A 23,996-nucleotide genomic window follows, 5' to 3' on the forward strand; every position below is an offset into this window, starting at 1 on the left:
GGCTTGTTGTAAAAATCTGCAACTGGTGCTGAATTTTAAAATAAAGACTTCTGTTCCTGAAGCCTTTAGTTCCCATAGTCATTTTCAATTCAATGTTAACTATGCTTTTCATTATAGTGGAGTGTTGGTCTCTTCCTTAAATCACTCACACTCGATTCAAATAAAAACAAACCTGTTTGTCATCCATCCACATACTTAAGTGCTTCAACTCCCAACTGTGCAAGGTCTTTGTTGGGAATTTATAAAGTAAATTTGCAGCGGAAGGCATTGCCAAAGGGTGTAGTTAACCCTGGGATAATTAGTAATTATTTTATACCCTAAACTGCATTAACCTTCTCCATTTCATACAGAGAGGACACAGTAAGTCCAAATCACAAAATGCCCGTTTAACCTGACCCGCATCTCACAGGGAGACAATCTCCTTTCAAATATATCATTCCTTCCTTTCTGTAGTGTCAAATCCATTATCAAACTCCTCCAGAGAGGCTTTTACAGCTGTTACTCAGTGATGCAAACAAAAGATATCAAACATTTCATCGTGTCATGTGTCCAGGTGTAAAAGAATTGCTTGCATGGGTTTTGCTGAATGAAATTAAATGTGAAGAAGTGTTATTTCTGTGCCACTAGCGGCACCACATGGTTTCCGAAAATACAGAAGCTGACAGAGGCCATTAAAAGTCTTGTGAAAACAATTATTATTCTTTATTATGCATTCAGTCATCGTCTAAAAACAACACAGCCCAGGCTCATGGAGGTGAAAAAGCAGTGGCTATTCAATAATAAAAATGTTGACATTATGTTCTCACCTTTATGTTGTTCCAAAACTGTATGCTGTTATTTTTGTTTATTGGAACGCAAAAGTAAAAATATGTAAAGAATTGGTACACCATGACAACTCGTGGTGACCAGGGGCTGTCGAGATCCATGATTGTTCATCCTCCCAACTGGGTCATTCTATAAAAATGGTGGCTTTTTGAACAGACAACTTTTTAAAAATGTAATTCTTTTTTTATACCAAAACTTATAGTCAGATAATAGTTAACCTCTTAACATTATAAATCAACTTAAATGACAGCTTAATGTATTTTTATATTTTTACTACATTACATTAAAAAATTGTTTACATTGTGCTGCTTTTTTGTCAATGGTGTTACCTATATTTTAGATCAGTGGTTTTCAAACTGGGGGCCGCGAGATGGTGCCAGGGGGGCCCCAGTTTTATGACATTTTATAAAATACATTCATTTATCATGAATTAAACCTAAAAATAATAAGCCAACTAACCAACAGCACTACTAGTTATATATTTATAAGTTTTGTTTAATTAAAATATTACATTTTAAAACTGTTTTTGTCATAAATGTTCTTTCGGGGGGCCGCGAAAAAATGCACTGTACACAAGGGAGCAGCACGCTGAAAAAGTTTGGGAACCACTGTTTTAGATGACAATTCAGGCTTCCCAGAAAGTATTTTGAGTATTTAATTTACATACATAATCAAAGACAGAAAAAGTTAATGTAATATTAAGAAATTGTCTTGATTAGTAATAATTTACCTTAAACAGGCATGAGTAAAGTTCTATTGTGTGACCTTTTTCTATTTCTACCATTGTGTTTTTTGTTGTAGAAATAATTGAGGTTGAGTGATCAAAATTCAATGATGACATCCTTAAAATGCGTATTAATGAATGCAGTAACAATTAGGTAGATACAAAAACCATATTCTATGAAACTGGGCAACTCTGATGCCAGAAAACCAATATGCCATGTGGTAACACCAGTTACGCAAAGTGAAACCAATGACAAAACAAACGATTATTTCAAACAATTTATTATACATTTATTAGTAATATTTTACATTACAAATAATCTCATATTTCATAAATGTGTAAGTTTAGTATAAACAATACCTGTCACTGGTGTTACCAGCAGCAACAGTAACACCAGTGACGATAACACCAGTGACAAATCTGCAGACACAATGGCATATCTAAGATTGCGGTCACAGTAGCTCAAACCACACTTCTTAAATTTTATATATTTAAAAATTTAGTTGATATTTTAGTTTTTTAAATAGTCCACTAAATAACTGTACTACTTCCCTTTGTATTATGACATGTAAAGGGGGAGAAAATTATATTTTTTAACTCAAAATATGTCACTGAACTACGACTCCTGACCCGAGGATATATATATATATATATATATATATATGAAGAGTTTGGTTCCAAAACGCGATAAACGCCATTTTTGAAAAAAATGAGTTACTGCCAAAATCAGTATTATATCAGGTCAGTAGTTAAAAGTAATAATTTTACGCAAAATCCAATACCCGCCGTGATATTCTGTCATCTTTTCTCCCTTTTTTCCCAAAATGCAACAAACGCCACTCCTCCTTTTTTACAGAACGCAATAAATCCATTCCTGATATTACAGCCCACCAGTCACGCAATGTAAACAAACAATGGCCGCGCGCTGAGTACACGGAGTCCTAGTTTTCCTCATTTACTTTGTACTGCGTGATCAACAAAAAAATACTTTAATAGCATTGATAAACTTGTGATGGTTTTCTGTGACGGGAAAGAAACGTAAGCCATCAACATCTAATAATTTCCGCGAGAGGCACTCGGTTGCTTGTTCTCCCGACAGCATCAAGCTTCTCATGCTAAAACATTGACCCAGAGGATCTTATGAAAACTTTACATTATTTTACTCAAAGTCAACGAAAATCGAGCGGGACCAAAAACATTTTACAGCTGATCGCTGTGAAAATGTAAAGAGACGACGTCAAGTATAACCGCAGCAATGTAATATAACAAAGTAAGTGTTTTGGTTAATGCCATGTTTATTTTTTAATCATTGTATACCACTAGTCAACTAAATAAATATAAAATGGTAAAGATGAATGCACATTTATACATTGATTTAATAGATTTATAGCATTTTGAAATAAAAAACTCATGGATTTATTGCATTTTGTGGAAAAAATAATTCGTTTTTATAATAAATCTTTGAAAATCAAGTTATGGATTTGATTTTTTTTATGTTTTTATAACCTAAAGATGCTATGTGAAAGTTTGTAACAGAAAATAGTGGTTTTCATCTTGTCACTTTCTTTGTATAGAAAACACGTTTTTACCGAAATTTGTCAAAATGGATTTATTGCGTTTTGGAACCAAACTCTTCATATATATAAAATGGTTTGCAATAACACTGTTTTACATATGTTTTATTAATAATAAAACACTTCAATTAAAACAAAAAGCATATATTTTGTGTCATTATCTGACACTTTTAAGTGTTTTTCCTGGTGGTTGAGGCTGGGACAGGAATTTTCATAGAATGACCAAACTACAACATTAAATCAAAATTGCAAATAATGCAGCAGGCCCAATAAGACTTTACATTTGAATTACTGAAGGTTTTATCCTGGTTGTACAGACATTTACTAACCTATCAGAACTTAGAAAGTCTCAGGCTCCAAAAACTCGCTCTGGGTTCACATTTGTTATTTAACAGTGAGGGGAAATAGGTTCTAACTAGGTCTAAAATATCACTTTCAAAAGTGTCTTGCAGAAGAGCATGCCACGACCCCGACGCTGGCCCGATCAATCACATTAGAGCAAAAGGAAGTAGAGAGATGTGACGGCGCAGAAACACTTCAATACAGGCGGTCTGCGAGAGATCTTCCCACCCAATGAGAAAACAGTCAAAGAAAAACACACTCAAATGTCCTGCTCCTACCCAACAAGTGAGTGTGATTAGTTATAAAGGATTGTATTGCTCAACGGCTGGAAGAAAATTACAGACGATAGTGGAGCCGAATCAATAGTGTTTACCTCTCTAAAGTGTGACCATATCTATCAGTGGCTCCAGTTGGCTGTGGATTGCTTTTATCCAACACTGTATTGGCGACCAGGGGAGAACCTGAGGAAGGGAAGTTTTAAGACATAACACTCATTTCGGTGCTATCGATAAGCTGCTCAGCCATTCAAAATAAACGATTAAGGTGTAGGCCAGAAATAATTAAAGCGCCACCAACACCTCCTAAAATGGATACAATGGCTAGCGCTTGGGCATTAATTTTCTGCAAACAAATCGAGATTCCTTTCAGCAGTCTTGCGACGAAATACAAATTCAATTAAACGTAATATATGTAAAGTAAACGTCAGGCGCAATTTTAATTCTCATTTGGGATAACAAAGAAAAACACGCATGCATTACTGTAACTTGAATTTCAGGATAATAATAATATAGAAATGGAAATGTAACATTGGACAATTGTGCGAAGGCAGATTTGCTGTAGATATTCTGACTCAGTAATTAACTTTGGCAAACAATTGTCCTTCCAAAGTAGCTTATCAAAACCTAGTTCATTTATTTGGATAAAGTACAAGTGTGATGTGCATGGCTTAAACACATGGTAGGAATTTCCAAATATTTAGGCTATTAGGAAGGATTTTTTCATTCTGTCATTCAACAGACTAATTCCTTGTGTTTGCCAAATTGGAGCTGCTCCTGTGCAAGGCATGTGTTAGTATCTGTTGCCAGTGATCAAGAATGAAGACGACAGAATGTCCTTAAATTGTGTAAGCACCTTTACTTATATATAACAAAATATGAGAGACAGAAATCATGCATGAGCCACTGCTTAAAACGAATTATTGCATTGTTTATAGAAATAACCTATGAACTATAGTCATACAGCACATGACATTAAAGTTTACTGGATTTCATATTTACTGCATTGTTCAAAGAGAAGAGATAATGAGTTACCGCTTCGTTTTGTACAATACAATATTAACATTTAATCCAATGCAATCACTTAAGGATAATGATCCACTTTTTTATTTTTAAACTTAAAGGTGCTCTAAGCGAATTCACGCATTTTAGACCATAAAACATTTTTTGTTACTTACAGCAAACATCTCCTCACTATCTGCTTGCTGCCTGTCCGCTGATCAAACTGTAAAAAAACGCGGTCTCTGTAGACAGCCCAGGTTCCACAAACTGCAATAAAAACAAAGTGGCCAAACCTACAAACAGAAACCATAACAAAGTGTTCCAGCCAATAAACGACAAGAAGGATTTGAGAGTGGGGGTTGGGCATGTTCATGAAAACACGGAAGGAAGGGGGAGCGGGAGGAGTTAGTTATGCTCCGTTTGTTTGAAAACAGTTCAAACATCAACAAAAAGTGACGTCGCACAGATTCGCTTAGAGCGCCTTTAAAGCAAAACTATGTAGTTTCCAAGTAAAAATGACTTACAGCTCGCCCATGTGGTTGAAAAGCGCAACAGTGCCTGGTATCAGACACTCTTCTGCAGGCAGGGGGAGGGGCGGGGCTGTGTGCTCTACCCTCCACCGCCACTTTCAGAGTGTGCTTGTAGCAGCTAGGAGGCTGCTCAGGTTGCAGCAACAGTACAATTTGTCCAGTTAAAAGTTGTTCTATCACTGAAATAATTTTAGAGACATTATTTAAAGGTAAAAAAACTACATAGTGTTGCTTTAAAGGAACAATTCACACAAAAAAACATTCTTTGCATTTATGTACCATCCATCACAGATGTACATATGACTTCCTTTCTTTGACTTTATATTAATACGCTGGTTCATATTCATGTACATAAAATCAAACATGGCGGCATATCGATAACTTGGTGAAAAATGGGCAGAAAACTTGACGGGACCTAAAGAGTTCATATTAGTACCTCAGAGGTACATAATGGTACCAAATGTATATACTATTAAAAAAAATGCAGCATGAAGTTAAAACCACTTCAAGTCAGTTCAACCTCCTATTTTAGGTTTTGACCTGTGATAAGTTGACATTACTTATAAAAACAAGTTGAAATTGTTTATTTTTTAATTAAAGTAACAAACATATGTTGATTTTGCTACCCTATCTCACGGCAAGTTTGTTGATTAATTTATTTGTGCTAATAACAAGATTTTCCACTGTTTTTCGTGTCACTGGAGCACGAATGTCTTTTTTGTGGCACACAGCATGAATTTCTAGAAACAGTTTTTTAAATCATTTTAAATCATTGTCGCTTGGGGTTAGGGTTAGATTCAGAGTTTGCGTTAGGATGTAATTGTATGCATTGGTTTCTACATGTTTTTTGTTCACTTTTAAAACTGTTGTCGCCAAGTTTGGGTTAGAGGTTTTGGGTTAGGATTTCGCAGAAAGAGATTATAACTCCAACCCCAAGCGACAATAATTTAAAAATAGGAAAAAACAATGAGAAAACAAAATATAAAATTACACGATACAGAAAGTTGTGCCACAGGCATGAAAAACTAGAAATTTGTGCTGTGTGCCACGAAGAAGACATTCGTGCACCAGGGGTACAAAAAATCAGTGGAAAATCGTGTCAATAGCATAAATAAATTTATACAAAATTTTGTGACTATCAAAAATTTTGTGATATTGGCAGCGACGTATCCGTACCCAAATGGAACCTTTTTAAAAGGTAGGGAACATGTTTACATTTTATGACAGTGTCATGAGTCATGAGTCTTGATGAGGTTTGAACTAATGAGACATTTTCTACTTGACGCCATATTTAATTTTAGCACTTAATAGGGAGGTTTCCCGGAAAGGTCTTGTCCTAGTCCCAGACTAAAATTCATGTTTAAGCTTCCTTTATTCAGAAATATACCTTGTACTGAGTTAACATATATCAGTGCTATTGTTTTGTCTCAAGATGCACATCAGTAATGTTTTTTTAAGGTTTGTTTGTAAAAACTACTTAAATAATAATAAAAAAAATGTCCTTATACAATCCAGTCCTAGTCCTGGATTAATTTAAACCCTCTCCGGGAAACCGCCCCAAAATGTTTGTTGTTTTTAATTGCACTCAATAAGTGCAAAATATTAATAGAGTTCTCCTACAAATGTATTGTTTCACATCAGGAGACATTTATTAACCCGAGTAATCTGAAAGTTCCCATTCTTCCTGTGTTTTTGAAGCTTTGATTGTGTTTACAGTATGCAATATAACATGTGTTCATGTTTCTTGTGTAAAAAAAACGCTGTAATTTTCACAGAATTTTCTCATCTCTATAGCACTTTTTTAACTGTTTAAAAACGGGCTGATGGCTTTCTTGTCCTATGAAGTTTCTCCTTCAGAAATACGTAACGACTTCTGATTGTGTAGTTTGTTTGTGTTGTAATTTGACAGCAGCTTAGCTTAGCAAAGCCGTTTGAGCTTAGCTGGCGACTGGCGTATTCCTGTGGCCGTGGTTTAGTCAAACACTGTTTTATTGACGTCATTCAATCAGGAAGAGGGCTGTAGTCCAAACCGGCCATTTGCTGTAGTTTTTAAAAGGCGAATTCTGTTAAAGAAAATATATATCGTCTGGCAGTGAACTTATTTTGCAGGTATTATTTATGCTCTAACAGCAACATTACACACTAACTAAAGTTTGAAAAACTGGATCATGAAGAACGTGACCTTTAATGATGTATAAAAGTGAATAAATTATGAGAATTTTCATATTTTAGTGAAGTAATCTTTTAAATGATACTCTAGGTGAACTTGTATGTCCCAGTTTAAAACAAAGAAGAAAGCCTCAAAAGGGTAGGGTAGGGACCGAACACTACATAGATCGGCCCACAAACCCATCCCAAAAGTGAGAGTGGCGGCATTGAAAACAACACAATTAAATTATGACACCTGACACTTAGGCCCTACCTCTGTGTAAAATCCTAATAGACTGGCTGCAGAGAGTGAGATGCTGTCAGACGATTAATGTGTGATCACACGCATTAGCACGGCTCATATTCAAAAATCCTCCCATGGAGCTTTTTGTGCTTCAAATGAGGACATTAACACACGCTCAAATATTTCAAATTCGTTCACAAGTTTTAAATAACTGTGCCACTGATGGCAAGTGCCTGGTGTAAGAGATGTTTACTACTCTTAATGCCTGGAGATCATGAAGTCGGAAGTCTGTCTAATGTCATGCGATTATTAGAGAATATAGATGAGGTCTATTTGAAGAGTTTCGTTGCAAAACGAGATAAACACCGTTTTTTTAATTGTTCAGAAATAGCGTTTTTTGGTTGTGCAGTACAATTAATGTAAATTCAACAGCAGAAGGTTTGTTTTGATTTAAACCTTCATAACTTAAAAATACAGCTAAGTAGCACCATAAAACAAAATAATAACATGATAACATAATAATAAACATGTTTTGACAAAAATGTAAAAAAATGGATTTATCTCGTTTTGCAACAAAACTCTTCATTTCTATTTTAAGGTCTCCAGGTAGGGAAAAATAAATAAATATATACAAAATACTAGTACCTGCGTACTTACATGCACTTTTCCTGTCAATAGGGCGGCACCCTTTCAAAAAGTACACCTTTTTACCTAAAGAAACAGTTCATATAAGTACCTTAAAGGTACACAAATATGTGTACCTAAATGTTATATATTAGGACCTTTATAAAGGGTACTGCCCCAGTGACGACTAGGGACCATTATTCCACCATTATTTATAACAGTGTGGGTTAGTTTTAGGGTTGGCAAGTAGTATTTACATGAATAGGAAAAAAAACTCTTATGAATTGGTTGCATGCTACGGTTTTACATTGCAATGCATGATACGGCTTAATATATAATAATTAAATAAAAAAACATGGAACATTTGGCTTAAAAAATTGCATTTATGAAATATTCAAATCCATTACCTCTGGGAAAGCATGTGTTTGACAGTAAACTGAGCTCACCCACTCATAACACATAACACAATCAACACCTACACATGCCCACAGCTCACAGACTGACCGTGGGCTTCTGATATCAAATAATGATCACACAAATCCTCAGTCTGCGTGATCACACAGCACAAAGACACATTAACATTATTTTCTGTCAACATATCTGGGGCATTTTGATGTAATAGCTGTGCACCCAGATCCATGATGCGTTTCATCCACAAATACAGCGTAAGATCTGATCCCTAGAAATACATTTGTTGCACATTTTCGTGATTGAGGAGACAGGCAGTGCATTGTCTTTTGGTTTCGCATGTTTTGGATGTAGACATAAGCAAAGAAACAATAGCGGCCATATTCGTGTGTGAAATCTGCAGCTATACAAATGTAAAATATAAAATACCAGTGACCATTACTGGTAAAAGAAGATAAGGCTGGGATGATAAGATAAAACAGTGCTGGTAGGGTTTAGGGGGAGATTGAGTTTGGGACACTTGAAATTGGAGATGTCTGCTCTTTTAATTACAGTGACGTCTCCTCTCTCCGCCTCAAAATTAACCGTGCTGAAATGATCTGTATTTGTGGAAAAGTGAAAGGAATCAATTTGCATGCTAAATATAACCCTGCAAATTCAATAAAAGGGCAACGTTAATATTTTCAGCGGTTAAGATAATGGTGGGCGCCACTGCTAAATTTAGTCCTAATGAAACCTTTAAAGAGAAATGACATTTTTTAACCAAAAAGATTACAATGCACTATACAGCTTGCATTCACTTCAGCCTATAAAATAGTGTGAAAAGTACAATTATGCATTAATGCCGCTTCTCGTGTTTTGCATTATGGCGTTTTCATTTATCTAAATAAAGCAATTGTTGTCTCCTTTCTTCCCCCGGGTTTGCGAAAACAAAGCCACTAATGCAGACAAAATTCATAGTTATAAATACAAGTTTCACTGCAAAGTTACAGAAGAAGCGGATACTACATTTGCCATGAACAAAGCAGTTGTTGTTAAAGGATTAGTCCATTTTCTTAAAAGAAAATTCCTGATAATTTACTCACCACCATGTCATCCAGGGTGTTGATGTCTTTCTTTGTTCAGTCGAGAAGAAGTTGTGTTTTTTGAGGAAAACATTCCAGGATTTTTCTAATTTTAATGGACTTTAATAGAGCCCAACATATAATACTTAACTCAACACTTAACAGTTTTTTTCAACAGAGTTTTAAAGGACTATAAACAATCCCAAACGAGGCAGAAGGGTCTTATCTAGCAAAACGATTGTCATTTTTGACAATAAAAATAACAAATATACACTCTTAAAGCACAACTTCTCGTCATGTAGTGGTGATGCGCTAGAGTGACCCCACGCAATACGTCATGACGTCAAGAGGTCACAGAGGACGAACGCGAAACTCCGCCCCAGTGTTTACAAGTGTCTTGGAAGAGGACCGTTCCTACGGTGTTGTATGTCAACTGATACTAATTAATGTCTTTGTGTCAGTTTATTGTTTACAATGGTCCGCAAATGTGCGTTTTATATATGTAACACGTGACCTCCCTACGTCACTACGCATTTACGTTAGGTCGCGCTGGACCGGACCTAGACGAAAAGCCGTGGTTTAACAGTACATATTTTTTATTTTTCTTGTCAAAAATGACAATCGTTTTGCTAGATAAGACCCTTATGCCTCGTTTGGGATTGTTTATAGTCCTTTGAAACTCAGTTGAAAAAAACTGTTCAGTGTTGAGCCAAGTATCCAATGCCGGTGTCTATCAAAGTCCATCAAAACGAGAAAAATCCTGCAATGTTTTCCTCAAAAAACATAATTTCCCCTCAACTGAACAAAGAAAGACATCAACATTTTGGATGACATGGTGGTGAGTAAATTATCTGGATTTTTATTTTAAGAAAATGGACTAATCCTTGAAACTATTTCGGGCACCACGGTTAATTTTTCAACTTAAAACATTGCATCTGCATTATTTATCGTCCGACCGATTTTTAGCCACTTTCGATCCACGGGGTTACCTGCGGACCCACGGGTACCGCTAAAGACCCCGATCAGGCTTAAGGTAGGCTGGGGAAGCTTGGTGAAACCTCCATCCTCATGCTCCGCTGGGCCACAGCAGACAGATGATTCCTCAAGGTGAGATTTTATTCCTCAGTTGAGCTGCATTGATTCGGCAGCAGCAGGCGGATGTCACACGTGCGCCGAACAGTGCTCAATGACTTTGCTATCCTATTCCCATTTAAATTGCCTCTACTTTCCCTCTCTGACACCTGTTTAAATCAATGTCTTCCTCTGCAGGTCATGGGCTGAATGTACTGAGGCGCTCACCGACCGCCTCTCAAATCCACTAAAATCAACACAATAATTGAAATATTTTCAAGCTGATTACACCGAGGCCCGAGGCTCGGCTGGTTGCTATGAGTGCGCTCCCCGGTTGCTAGGGGGAGTAAATCATCTTGCATTATTTGATTTTTGTTACTGATATGAAAGCGCTAGTCCCGCGATTAAATGTCTCACAGTCAAACACCTAGGGGACGGAAGAGAGAGAGACAAAATAAAACAGTCTACGTGAACCTGTCAAATAGCATTTCAAAACTTTTCCCATCCTGAGGGCTCGGCCGCCGATCTGCCTGCTTATTTGTGTTTGTTCCAGCTGAAATGACAAAGCTGAGAGCCCGGGCTGATTGAAGGAGAGCAGAGCAAGCATGGTTGAAATGTCAGGGAATCACACATCAATCTGGGCTTCGGTCACATCATCAGCCTCTCTTAGTGCTTTGTCCTGCTCCTAAACTAAGTCTGATTGAGTAATTCAGGAGTGTGATCCAGGTGTAAGTGAAGTGGGATGAGAACAATTTAGGCAGCGCTTGAACTGCTTCTTTTAACCTCCACCAACCAGATAAAAAGAAGGGCGTGTGTGGCCCAAATGCGTAACGTGACTGACGGCTGTTTTACACTATCACAACTTGTAGACGATATATATATTTATTTATTTATTTATTTATTTATATTTAATACGCTTATGTTATTATATATCTATATACAGTGGCGTAGCAAGTCAGTCCCGGGACCATATGCAAAAAAAATGTACGGGCCCCCTTAAGCCAAAGCCCCCCCAACCGTGCCCGTTGCCGCGCAGGTCTGTTATACATATACTGTTATACTGTTATACATATACACAACATAGACTTTTAATAAGGTTGTCAAATATTTTTACTTTTTTACTTTAAAGGGTAGATTTAAGTAAAGAAAAACTAAATGTTTTAGGTAGTTTTTGACTTGTGACTAACTTCTCCGCCTTCTCTTTTCTCTTTAAGGCCCCACTTTTATGTTTATATTTGTCCATCCCTAATGTTCATGTAGATTGCCGCTATATTAACCTCTCACACTGTGTTTTCTTTTTTTTTTTTGGCGCGGCGATGCGTCATGTAAAAAAATGATAGTGTAGTAGTCTACGGCAGCCAAGGAGTGCAAAAAAAAGAATAAACGCAAACAAGAAATGATGGAGAAATTAGACATTATGGAGAAATAAGAAATCACTACACATGATATGCATACAAAAATATACTTATTTCAGCCAGAAATTAAAAATTAAATTGAAAAAATTTTTTTTTAATTAAAAGCTGGGGCGTGCCCCCTATTGGCCTGGGCCCATTTGCACGTGCATACCCTGCATGCCCAGACGCTACGCCACTGTCTATATACTGTATGTACAATGTACCTAATTGCATCAATCCATTTAAACATCATTAAAACCAATAAAGATTTGTTTTATATGCAACTAGGATTTGTATAACAAAACAATAACTAAACTGATGCGCGCCATTCATTTGCATTATTTTGTCTGGGCACCCTGCTGAGATGAGCTGCAATGCATTGACAGCTTAGTTTCTCTCTTACATTGTATCCAGCTATATTTTAGCTCATGTAATAAAAATCACAATCTGCTATGACAATTAGCTTAATTAGGTTAAATAACAGTCAATTCAACAAATAAAAAAATTATAATAAAGTAACCTCAGAATATTTAAAAGGAAAAATTTACAGTTCAGAAATTTCCTTATCATCCATCATTAAGGGAATCTGCTTTGAAGGCATGTGATAAACACGACTGCCGCTGTCTGACTTGCCAAATGAGATCAGTGTTCATAATAACAGAGAGGTCAAGTGGAAGGGCCACGTTTCAATTCTAATCCACAGAGCCACTGAACATTAAAACAAACCGGCACAAACTGACCGATATCCCAATGAAATTCAGGTATGGTAGCTATTTATACACTAGCACAATGTTTGCTTGTATTTAAAACCCAGATTGCAAGTTCAGCTGTAAAGTAATTATAAATCATTATGTTTGCAGAAATCTCAGCACAGCGTGATGCCTATTGACAAATAAACAAACGGTTTTAAAGCAAAGCAGTTACAGTTTTATCCTAACACTGTGGTAATAAAAAGTATAATGTGTAATCATGTAGACAGCATCAAATAACATTCAAACAGGATAGAAACAATTACTTTAATTATTGTTGTGAGGTAATCATTCCCTTTATATCGTCATTTTTAGCTCTTGAGTAAATCACACAGAGATTCTGAATAAACATGCAACAATAACATCTGATTATTAAAACGAAACACCTCATGCCGGGACGGGCGTATTTGCAAACGCGCAAATTAAGAGCCTCTTCGGACTGATCCACCGAGGGGGAGCCACATCTGATCAGAGACCTACCCCTAAATAAACATGACGCCTGCCGTCCAGAGGCCTTTCATTAGCCTGAAGTCAGGCCGGCACGTGGCAGTCAGATCGATAAGGCAGTCCCGCTCCGTTATTTACCAACCAACCACCACATTTCTCCTGGTAGAGTTGTCTTTTTTTAATAACCAGTCAGCCTCTGTTTAACTGCTTTAGTCGAACTCTGTGTGAGACCATCTGGTCCCTAGTCCTGTAAGACTCTCCTAAAGCCCAGGCCTGACAAGCAAGAGATATGTCAATGCAGTCCTCAGCACAAAGCAACATCTGCCGTGCCTGACACCCACTATTGTATGGCCATTTAATCTGCTCCCCTCCTCCCCTTAACGGCACACAACAGCTCTTGGTATTATGTTTTGCCACTCAATTAGCATTATCATCCCGCTGAAATAGAGGCCAATTTACCTTTAATGACATCATTGTTAGATGAGTGACAGCGGTCTGGGTCGCGGCTATCGCTAGATAAACGAAGGCCGGGCCCCGTCTTCCCAACTGGCCGGCGCGGAGACCGGCCAGCCAATCACGTCGGACTTCCCTGAACCCTTCACCAGCAGCATTGTTTCCTCCGGTTCACAGAGGCAGTGTGGTGGAAAATTGAGTCCAGATTCATTAGGTTTCCAGTGTGCCGCTCGAGTCAGTTAAATTGATACATTTCCTAACAAAATTGAAGTGCTTTTGTGCCGCCCGCGGATGGCTGGTGACCTCACTCGGCCCACTGAGCAGCCGCGGCGAGCTGATGGATCCATTAGACCGCTTAGACTGCTTATTCCTTCCCCTCCATCTCTGACTGACACTGTAAATCTGAACCAATTTCAGACTCTAATCACCATTACAAACCCCTTCCACTGTCCATTTGTTACTCTGCAATTCGAATACACTGCGCAGATTGGTCCAAAAATCCCAGTTTAAAGGAGCAGCCCTTCGGTTTCCTCTGGCTAAATGGTTCATGACTGCTGAGACCCTTTTTCTTCCGCGATGGGTAAGAGTCAACGTCAGAGAGAGAGATACGAGGTCGAGATAGACTCTAAAACACAAGGCCCTCACTCGAATCCCCGCAGATAGGCAGGAAATTAAAATGGAAAAACAAACTAACAGGAAAAATATCGGAGAAACAGATGTGTGTGAAATTCGAGGGAATGACAGGGAGGGCTCAAGGCCACACCGTCGGCTGTGACAGAGGAGTGTCCCCGGAATAACAATCATTTTTCACCTCCAAAACATTTCTTCATCCGCTACCCATTTTTACAGCGGCTTTTATCTGCCCACTCAAGCGCACTGCTCTGCAGAAGCTGGAGGATATTATTTCCCTGTTGGCCCAAGTCATATAACGCTGCTTAATATGCACTCTATAATTTAAGACGCTTCAATAATAACCGGAATGTGCTTTGCTGTATTTTTCCGAGTTTCGACTTTACTCAACTTCGGGAGGGCCGCTCGCAACAGGTAGGAAGGTTTCGGCGACGCCTTCATAATTTATTCCCCGTTAATTCTCGGCGCTCAATCAGGGGGCTTACGCGCAACCCCATCGAGTCGTCTTGACAGCCTCGATATCTAATTACTGCTGCTCCTCATATCCTCCAAGTGCACTGCGAAATACGTTTTAATTGATATTGAGATGTTTATGCCCTCAGAAAGTAATTAAGATTTTCAATTAATCCCGTCTAATTTCTGGACATCTTGCCTGCGTGTCCTTGAGCATCCGGTGCTGAATTCCCCAATCCTTCACAAAAAGAAAGGAGTCCAATTACCCGGCATTGAATCGCGGCCCTGTAAATGACCTCATCTGAGGCTACATCAACATTTAAATTAAAGCCAACGCAAACTCAATTAAATAAAATCAAGGTGGCACAATCACCCGCAACCAATGGGTCACCAGAGATGCTGCTCATGCCTCTCTGTCTTATTATTTCAGCTACACTTTTACGGGCACAATAAAAGCCTGCAGCGTGAGCCTCTGCCTTATGAAGGTGTGAGGCAGAAGGCAAGCCAGGCATTAAGACCAGAGGCTCTTAAGTAATCAATACCACCGTTCCATAAGAATCAATTAAACAGCCCACTCGCAGAAAGTTCAGCTTCCACTGGGCTGGGAGAAATAATGAGTGCTTTGACCTCTCGTCTCCCACCGTGGTCTCATTCAGTTACCGCTTTTATTTGTTCAGAAACACTGTAGCGTGCCGAGTGAGGAAACCTGGGAAAAATGCTTTGTCTGCTGTCACTCGTTTGGGCATTAAACGTTCCTGATGCGGGCCCTGAAATCTTAGGTGCCTTTGGCGCTTATTCGTGTCATCTCTTCTGCTAAAGCTATTCAATCCAGAAGCTCCTGAGCCTTATAAAAATATATGAGCGCAATATGACAACACCTCAGCGGTGTACACCTCTATTGGCATAGGAAGAAAAAGAACAATTGCTTCACCGCCGGCCTTGCGCTGCTATTTTTTTCTTTCACTTGGAATCACCTGCCCATCTAGGCCAAAAACGTCTGCATTAGGGATTATGGTGACATAATCTTAGCAATGGTTCGGGAGTGGGGGGGGGGTTGAATAGGTTTCAACCCTCTATGCCACACAGAGATAACATTTGTCACAGGGGTGCCCTGGCTTTTCCATTCATAGATTAGCGGACTGCCTCTTTCAGCATGCGAAATAGCCCTGGCAGTACAGCGTGTTTATTTCGAAGCTAAACCCCTCTGGACAGAGGAAGCATCTTGTCTTTTTCTTCAGATGAGCTTTTGCGAGACGTTTTTGGTGGAGGGTGGAGTTCAACATCTGCCTTTGTCTGACAAGTCAGTTTGACAAACATGGTGCAACAAAGATACTTTGGGTGAATCCAACTGTAAGGAGCACTTGATATTGCGACAATGCTAATTTGTCAGTTTTAATCCTCAAAAATGGCTTTGTAAGAAATATAGAGTCATCCTATAGGAAAATGGGTCAGCGTCCATCGCTTACTCAAACTTATTTTTTTACGATGTGTTAACGCTGTTTTTTTTCAATTGTCACTGTGCTAAACTGCGGCATGTGTCATCTGAGCTCTTTCAGTGGGCTTTAATCAGACCGAGCAACTCCACAGTTGTGATTTAAAGAGATTCTGCGCATCTCTAAAGGGCAAGAGTGTAAATGAGATGTGACATTTTATTTGTGCTGTGCTGTTCGGTAAATAAATAAATATCAGGCCATGACAGACAGGGTCTTCCTGGCACAATCTCACGACATTGCACTCTCTGGTTAACTGTCACACCATTAAATTGTCTCTTTCTCTAACATGCTGCCCTTCTGATTGGTTACCAGATGTAAAGTGAGGGAGCACTTGCCAAACAGTTTTCGAAAGCATGAAATTGACATTGTGAATCACATGTGACACCCAGGCTTCCCGGTTTTGTAATTGATCTGCATTTAGAAGATGCCGAGAAAGACAGGAAACGCAAAGAGGAGAGAGATGATACCAACATTACGCTCTTGCCTTATCTCGACGGGTCTGATTTCATCTTCAATTTTACCTGTAGTGTGAAGAACTCGGCGGGACCCGAGCTATCTTTCGTTAGTGAGACTGTAGTTATTACTCTTTCATGTGAAGGATCTATCCATTCATCCTAATTAAATTGAGCTTTTTAATCTGGTTCTTTTAATCCCTAGTCTTCAGCGCAGGGACCGGGGTGATGGGATTTTGAAAGGCAGTACTCCTGATCCACAGACACATTCTTATCTCTCGTTTGCCTTTGAAACAAGTTGAGGTTTGTGCAGTTAAAAGCAATTAGATATTTGGACTTGGCGCCTTGAGTGTGGAAGAATTGAGAAGCTAGTTGAACCTATGAGATCTGCAACTTTTATTTTTTGACATACTTATTTTAAAATATACATTGGTTAGGAATCAATCCGCTTAGTGGTCCCCTTTTTATACATTTTAATTATTGTCTGATTTAAAACATTATACAGTGTGCTGTGTATTGGTGCTGGGACAAACTAAACTGCATCCAGCAAGAAATAGCAATCGTTTCACCATCTAGGTTAACTACAGACCCGATATAATCCAGTTATGAGTATCCAAAATTAACTTGAATTTGGTTGCATGATGTTTTTGCCAAAATAAATAAATTGAGAAATATTCACATGATTTATAACACATGATGAACTCCACATAGTTACCATAGTTATATTCTATTATAAGTGCAAGTTGTAATGTATTTTAAATTTCATATCTTGACATTGCATAATACCTTACTGCATTTAATAAGTGGTCTTTAAGTAAAGTGACAAATGGAAAATCTTCCTAAAACAGCGCTTTAAAATTGTGTATGTGGTCTTAGGTCTTTGTTAGTCTTAAAGGAAAACATCACAGTTTTTCAATATTTTACTTTGTTTTACCCTCAACTTAGACAAATGAATACATACCTGTCTTTATTCAATGCGTGTACTTAATCTTTGTACAGCGCCTCGTGAATGTGTTAGCATTTAGCCTAGCCCCATTCATTCCTTAGGATCCAAACAGGGATGAATTTAGAAGCCACCAAACACTTCCATGTTTTCTCTATTTAAAGAGAGTTACACAAGAAAGTATGGTGGCACAAAATAAAAAAATTTCGTAACATCTTCACTTCTGACTACTCCCCCTCTCGCTCAAACTTCCGTCAATATTACTGCGCCAGAGGTCGAAGTGCTGCATACTAAGTGCTCTTCCGCCATACAATATAGTTCTCATTTTTAACCGCTTAAAAAATCGCCACTTTTATTTTGTGCCACCATACGTACTTGTGTAACTACTCATGTAACAGTCTTTAAATAGGGAAAACATGGAAGTGTTTGGTGGCTTCCAAATTCATCCCTGTTTGGATCCTAAGGAATGAACGGGGCTAGGCCAAATGCCAACACATTCACGATGTGCTGTACAAAGATTAAGGGCACGTATGTAATAATTCGTTGAGGTAAGAACATAGTAAAATATTGAAAATGGTGGTGTTTTCCTTTAGGTAAAGTAACAAAGGCTAGGTCTCATTATAAACTGATATTATGAAGTGATTATGAAACATTAGACATTAGTCAGAATCGATGTTTCCAATGAAACAAAGAAAGAGTTCAAGGGAACAATACATTTGCAGTGATAACACTTCATAGAAAGTGTTACTGTGTTTGGTTTTATTTATTTTTTATTTAATTTATTTTTGGGCTATGGTTAGACATCTATTAAATTTGATATATTTATATCAATGCATTAAGATCAACATGCATGATTCATTTAAAAAACAGATTGTGTCATTTTTTGAGGCGTGTTATTAGATTAGACATTATTATTACTGCCATGAAAAGAAAATTGGATTTATAGATCCAATTTGGATTTAATAGAAATCTGTTCTTTTTATATTTGATGATTTCCTGTCTTTGACTCATTTCGCGTGTTGATTAGACAAAGGTTCGTTTGAAAGTTTAGTGGACCATGAGCTACCCTAACAAATACAATAACTGTCAACTGCCTCCACAGTCTTATTGCTCTACAGAGAGAGCTCATGCAGTTTGCTCTTTAAGATCCTGATCAGGACCAGACTAGATAAGGCTTGTTCTAGCTGGGTATCCAGAGATAGAGGTCTTACCTGGGAGTCATTTTCAGCATGATCGCCCTTATCTAAGCTGAGCTCTTTCAGTCTTATAGTCTCTGTTTAACTGCGGCCCTCGCTTCGCCACGCCACCAAACACCCGTCAGCTTTCAGCCAAACATGCTTGTTTGCAAGGGATTATGGTCTTTTTTGCTTCTGTAGCTCCAAATATGCACCATGCCATTGTTGTGAAAAATGTAACCCATTGCAATCACTTTTAATCAACAGAGCCAAACGCCAAAGCATATTAGCACATGCAAACCTGTGCAAACCGGGAAATGTGGCCATGTGGGTAACCACACACAGAGGATTGGGGAAATACATTCGAGGTCATCGTATTTTCTATGCAAACGTACGCTATGGGAGAGAGAGAGATGGGGAAAATAAATTGATAGGAAAAAAATGATAGCTTTGAGAGTTCTGTTGCTGGGATGGTTCTGGAAATGAAAGGAACAATGAATCTTTTAGGCAATTACTTCATTAGATTGAGAGCAGAGCTTTATAATTTATCGGGCTGTCGAGATTAAAGTAATCCACAATACAGAAACTCAAGAGCTGATATTATAATGGATATTTTAATCATGTCCCTTAAAATATGTGGAGCCTATTAACTTCCAATTTCAATTTATAAATAAAGAAATGATTTTGCACCTTTTTGAAATTACCAAGGCATCCCACCAGACACGTAAGTGGATTATAATGGTGCTTTAAATACACTGAACAAAAAGCACTTTGAAAAATATGCATGACATTCACCTCATAAACAATATTTTGCTCGCATTTGTTTGTGCCGTTCATTGTTGCACGCGAAAATGATCACTGCTGGTGGTAGAGTAGGTCGTGGGTTCGATCCTAGGGAACATATATATTGATAAAAAAATGATATCTTAAATTCACTGTAAGGATAAAAGCGTAAATGTAAAATGTCAGGCAGCACAAGTTAAAGATATTTAAGATGGCAAACGTATTTGGAAATGATTTTATTATCCTAGCCCAGAAATTGGAAAGCACGTTGGGGGACGCAATAAGGTTAAAAGTCTGGTGAGAATAGTTTCTATGGCAACGATACAAGTTTATCAAGTATATTTACAACCTCCTCTCCTGAGAGGGGCATTAATGTTGAACTGAGTCCCCGAACGCAAAACCGAAGAAATACGATCTCTAATCTTCACTACGAGCTTGCTACCATCAAACTTGCAATTAAATACCTACATTCACAGCGGTGGGTGAAAACAAGTCTTAATGGTAGTTGAACAGACTCATCACCGTCTCCTTTAAAAGGCTGATACCATCGAGCCTGATTCAGCTTTTAAGAGCGGCCAATACTGTGCCTGTAATCCATCGCTCTCAATTGAAGCGCATTATCACTCAAATAGCCCGAATTAGTGAGTCTATGTTCACCCAAACAGTCAGATGAGAGAAAAACAAACAACAGCGGGGTGGGAATAGACCGAACCGGGCCCCTCGGTGGCTCTCTTCAGGGTCCCTCAGTGGAGAATCTCTATAGTTACAATGCTAAACATCACTGCAGGGACACTCGTGGCTAAACTACACCAGGGATACTTCCAATATAGCAACATTGAAAAAACCTCCATTATTTCTCCTAGGCATCAATGAGATTAAATGAAGGGCAAATGCAAGCTTTTGTTTAAATGTCCTGTTTCTCAGATATTGTATTTCTCCTGAATGAAAGATCCATTTATAAAGCGTGCATATGCACAGATTTGATCGTAAAGTGCACATACGTAAAAATCCACGGCAAAGTCCATATTTATAAATCTTTGACGTGAAAAAAAGTGCTTAGCGCCATGTCAGGGTCTGAGCAGACGTACGCACTTTTGCTTGTCCAATTGCTGCAGGTTTTTGGCAATATAAGCCATTCTTGCTGCTCGAAATTGGGTTTAAACATTGACAAGCGCTCTTTTATATGTCTATGACATTAATAAGGTATTGTTTAAAGGTGGAGATTTGAAACTGCCCAGCTGCATATAAGTTCAAGATTATTTGCGATTTATACATTTCAAATCTGAAAGAAAGGGGTTTGCGCGCTTTCTGTGCGTACGTTAGGCTTATGAATCGCATGTACACATTTTTTTATAAATGTAGGACGGTTTCTATGCAGCATTTTATAAATGAGGCCCCAGAAACCTTGAAAATGTCTCCATTAGAGATCTCAGCAATGTCACAGACTGATCTCAGATTTGTTAAGTTTGCAATTAAAGGTCAGGCTGTGAAATCCAGGCTAAAATCTCATAATCTAATTATCAGATTATCAAACTAGTCAAAGTTGGCTTCCTATTGATTTCATTCTTTGATATGATCTTATTCAGTGAATATTAAATAAATCAAGGTTATATTTTCACAGAATATTCCTTACATTATGTAGGATGATTTTGTGTAGGAAACAGTAAATCCCCACAAAAAATGACTGGATCACAAATAATTGAAGATTTCAATGTTTCTTATCAAATTTACCTACCACACTGCAAAAAAGGATGCAAAAAATTCTTAGTATTTTTGTCTTGTTTTCAGGTATAATATCTAAAAATTCTTAAATTAAAATGCTTTTTCTTGATTTGCAAAATGACCCAAGAAAATAAATCTAGTTTATAGACCATTTTTTTTTAAGTGATTTTGGGCATAAATCAAGAAAAAATCTGCCAATGAGGTAAGCTATTTTTTTCTTGAATTTTTCTTCACTGTAAAAAAAATTCCGTAGAAATTGCAGCTGGGTTGCCGGTAACTTACCGTAGATTTAAAATTGTTATTTACTGGCAACATTTTAATCAAAGTTAAATGAACACCAAACACTCACAAGTCTTTGTCTTTACCGAGTAAAACTAAAAAAACAGCATCAAGCAAAACATTCTGGGAAACAAAATCTGAAGCAAAAAACAGGAAAAAGTTTGATGATGATTTCTGGTTCCCAGAATGCTTTGTATGAGGCTGTTATTGTATAGTTAATATGTACTTGTTAATATTTAAAATTTATTTAACTTTGAACAAACTCCTGCCAGCAAACAACACAAATTCAAATCTACGGTAAATTACCGGCAACCCAGCTGCAATAACATTGTAATTTCTACGGATTTTTTTACAGTGTTCAATTTAGTGTTTAAAGATGCAGTGTGTACTAAAAGTATCTCTTGACAGAAATCCAAAGTAATATACAAAACTATATTATAAGAGGTGTATGAAGACTTTTTTATAATATACTTTTATGTTTTATTACCTTAAAATGAGACGTTTTTATCTACATACACTGAGGGTCCCCTTACATAGAAGTTGCCATTTTGTGCCGCCATGTTTCTACAGAAGCCCTTAACGGACAAACTATTTTACTAAGTTGTGTCCGACGGTTACGTTTTCCGGTGGCGGCTACCGTAGCTTCTCTATGCGTTTCAAAACAAGAGGTGAGCAGTGGACTGAGCCGTTGGTTGCAATTCACAACCTCACCACTAGATGCCGCTAAAATGTACACACTGCACCTTTAAGAAAAATTGTCAAGATTTTTTTGCTTACCCCATGTTTTATGCAGAAAATCACTTAAATTTGATATTTTTGGTCTAAAAACCAGACTTATTTCCTTGGGTCGTTTTGCTCATCAAGAAAAAGCATTTTAATTTAAGAATTTTTAGATATTTTTCTGAAAACAAGACAACAATACTACAATAAGTTTACAGCTCTGTACTCTGGTCTTTTAACAGTTGTCTCAATGTTTTTTTATTTCTCCTAAGCTATTTTAGGAGATACGTCCAAGACTTCATTGGAATGAAACACATTGTAAATGAAACACAACTGAGATCGCCATAGAAACTTGAGCTACAAAAAGAGCAAACTCTAAGCAACAAAATGTTTCTCTTGATAACCTTCAGAAAGTAAACTCTGAAAAAAATATCTCACTTGTAAAATGCCCCGATTTAGGAAATCAAAATTGCTTTTGGACCACTAATTGCACCAAGATTGGTGTCCTTTCATCTTACAACAACATTAGTTGAACTTATTATCAGTCTAAACTAAAACATTTTTAATTGAGTTTTTAATTGTGAAACGTTCCTTTTTCCTTTGTATAGGGAAGAATTTTATTATGAAGATTGCACAAGACCATCCACAGAACAGCTCTTTACTGTTCACAGGTACGAATATGACATCATTCAGATAACATCCTCTTCAAAAAGTGAAAAAAAATAAGCAACAACTCAAAAGCTCTTATCTTCAACTAAGGATAGTTTTCATCACAGCAAGTATATTCTTAACCCTGTATACTGATAAAGCTACTAAAAACGAAACACATTGTGTGGGTTTGAAAGGAAAAGATGGGTGAGGTTATAGCTGGTCAGTGCTGTATCGAGGTATGAACGAATAGATCAGGTCTTTAAAAGGCTATTGTGAATTCATATCGGAGACAATAGCCACATTATCATATAGCTGCTCTGTGGTTTTGAAGTAAAAGTCATATCCGCTGATGATTGGCTTGGTGGAATGCCTGATGGAAAGGTAGAGCCCATCGCATCCCCATCATCTCCAGCTCGCATCGCATTGGCATATGCGGCTCAGTGAACCCTAGTTTTGGCCAAAATTGAAGAGCTTACACAGAGGAAAATAAATAGCCGGTTGAATAGCAATCGCCCATGCCCCGGCACTTTTTATCAGTGGAAATCTAACAGCCGTGCTGTTTGAGAATTTCAGTTTAGCTTCCGATTAAGGTATGTCCTGGCATTTTATTCCCTACATCTCTATGCTTCACAGCTCCCAAAGACTTCTGGGTAACTGCCTATTATCCGACAGTTCCACTCCACTGACCCTGCCAATAAAACTTTTCATATCCCAATAAATGAACTCGATTGCAGCGTTCTAAACATTTACACTGCGCTAACAGATCATCTCCAGACCTTGGAATTGGCTAAATTCCCTTTTCCTGATGAATATATAGAAGG

The 23,996-nt window shown here is 37.7% G+C and overlaps 1 long non-coding RNA gene across 1 annotated transcript in view; it reads left to right on the forward strand.

The window, feature by feature from the left end:
* Positions 1-23,197, forward strand: part of LOC129432130 (uncharacterized) — a 41,578-nt gene extending 18,381 nt beyond the window's left edge. Inside the window, exon 3 of the long non-coding RNA XR_012359167.1 lies at positions 23,133-23,197. This is a non-coding gene — a long non-coding RNA (uncharacterized lncRNA). The remainder of the gene's footprint in view (positions 1-23,132) is intronic.
* Positions 23,198-23,996: the final 799 nt, after the last annotated feature.

Source organism: Misgurnus anguillicaudatus, chromosome 19 (genome assembly GCF_027580225.2).
Source record: "Misgurnus anguillicaudatus chromosome 19, ASM2758022v2, whole genome shotgun sequence".
Lineage (NCBI taxonomy): Eukaryota > Metazoa > Chordata > Actinopteri > Cypriniformes > Cobitidae > Misgurnus > Misgurnus anguillicaudatus.